This window comes from Macrobrachium rosenbergii, chromosome 7 (assembly GCF_040412425.1).
Source record: "Macrobrachium rosenbergii isolate ZJJX-2024 chromosome 7, ASM4041242v1, whole genome shotgun sequence".
NCBI lineage: Eukaryota > Metazoa > Arthropoda > Malacostraca > Decapoda > Palaemonidae > Macrobrachium > Macrobrachium rosenbergii.
This window is the reverse complement of record NC_089747.1, coordinates 56147767-56150266: the sequence shown is the minus strand read 5'-3', so window position 1 is coordinate 56150266 and position 2500 is coordinate 56147767.

Here is a 2500-nt window from a genome sequence, read left to right as displayed (position 1 = left end):
CTGTATGCTGTGATAGGAATAAAAATGAACATATAATTCTGCATTAGTCATGAGCTTTTCACCAAACCGAGAATTCAAACTTCTTTGTGTTTGGGTTGTGAAAACTAGGACATCCAAAAAATTAGGTAATCTGTGCTCTGATTCCTGTTCAGAAGTGAACTTGATTTGTTGTATCTGTCTGTTAACAAACTCTACTAGTTCATTGAATAGATCGTCATCATGGAGGAAAAGAATGAAAATATCGTCAACATAGCGAACCCAAAATATAGGTTTAAACCGAGACGGGCAAGAACTCAGAATAGTCTCCTCCAAGAACTCCATGCAGATATTAGCCAAAACAGGGGAGAGGGGGGATCCCATTGCTACTCCAGATCTTTGTTCATATGCATCCCCATTGAAAGTGAAAACAGTGGACTCTACGCACAGTTTAATGAGGTCAAGAAATACTTCAGTGGGGAGGGCATAAACTTTGGTCATTATCAAACTTAACACGTAATTTTTCAAGCACATAACCAAGAGGGACATTGGTAAATAAAGAGGTGACATCCAGACTATACATTTTCCCAGAAAAGCCATCCAACGCCCTTAATCTCTGAATGAAATCATCCCTGTGTCTGATATGTGCGGAGGATATAGTGCCTACCAAAGGGGCAAGTTGTTTGGCAAGCCACTCAGCTAACAAGGATTGGGGGCACCACACGTAGCTACAATGGGTCGTAAGGGACATCCAGTTTTATGTACTTTAGGGATCCGTAGAAGTAAGGAAGGTTGGGTGTTTTGCCCAATATCTTGCTGAGTATGACTTTCCGTAACTCCTCATTGGTAATTCTAGTTGCAATATCTCTAACTTTTTTGTTGAATGAATTTTGTACTACATTGATAGAAGGCACTTTATTTAACCTTATATAAGTGTCACTATCATTTAGTAATCTTAATGCTTTAATATTATAGTCAATTTTATCCATGACAACAATGGAGCCTCCTTTGTCAGCCTTCATTACTTTGATATCATTATTCTTAGATAACTCCTCCAAGGTTTTCCTGTGTCTCAAAGGAATACAGAAATTGCTTTTACTTAATTCGAGGCAAGAATCGACCCCTTCAAAATATCAAGTTTATCTTGTGGGTTATGATATTTAAAATTATTGATAGAGGCTGAGGCTTTTAATGAGAAAATCTTTTCCAGGACCTAAATTAAAAATTCAAACCTAAATTTAGTACCTCTAAATGAGTGCTATCCAATCGGAAAGATGAAAGGTTAATGACCTGATTAGTCTCACCTACTTTTGCCCAACAAGAGAACTGGCACAGTCTGTCAAGTTTTAACTGAAGGTTATGAAAATGTTGAGTGCCCCTGAAGTGTGCAATCTCACCTGCTCGGCGCATGGCACCTTCAAACGTTGCTGATTGAAGAACACCTCTCAATTCCCGCTGGGCCTCGCGTAGTAAAAGAATGCTGTCTGGACCTCTGACTTAGCGCATAGAATGCGCTGAGCTAGGAACGATTTTTGGTATTCAGGAAAGGGTTCACCTGAAAAGGAACTTCTCAATTTGGCCAAACGATTTTGGAATGACTTGTTCATGTAGACAGCTGTCAAGAACTTGACTTGATTCTTAGTCTTGAATAACTGCGTCCACTTCTTCACAAAGTTATCGATATCTCCTCAGACCTTCATCACTGTCAATGTTAAAAAATGTGTGCTGCATGTTTTTAGTTAGTGGCTAAGATTAACTGTGAGCATCACTATATTGTGATCGAAAATAATGATTAAAAAGCCACAATAATATAATTGATAAATTGTATATTTTAAGACATAAAAATATACAAGAAAGGGGATAAAAACGAGGGAGCTTTCGACCGTTTGCAACGGTCCTCTTCAGCCAACTGAATCAAAATACTAGTTTTTCTTATTAAAAAGACACGTTTACAAGAATTTTGGTGATACTCGATCCAAGAAAACATCGAACTCTCTTTCAGTGTGGACTAGGCAGTTATGTAATGGCAGTTTCCCCGTATCTGTGGGCCAACCGTCGTGATCTTCTTAATGGCTGTCGTTCGAAAAGTACGGTTTTCATCACGGGTGACTAGGTGGTTCGTGGGTAGAGAACGACTTTCAGCATCGGTGCCTGTTGTTTCTGCGACAAATGCCACTTCGACAACCTTTCTTGTATATTTTTATGTCTTAAAATATACAATTTATCAATTATATTATTGTGGCTTTTTAATCATTATTTTCGATCACAATATAGTGATGTCCAACAACATACAGTATATATATATATTATATATATATATATATATATATATATATATATATATATATACAATATATATATACTGTCATGAAGTGTACTAAGTACCTGGTCATCACACAACTAGTCACAAAATCCAAAAATTTACCTCACTTCAGCCAGACACCTGAACCCTCATAACAATAAAATTATGATTGAATACTCTAAAGGTAACAGTGATCCCTTAAGACTTGCTTATCACTTGAAA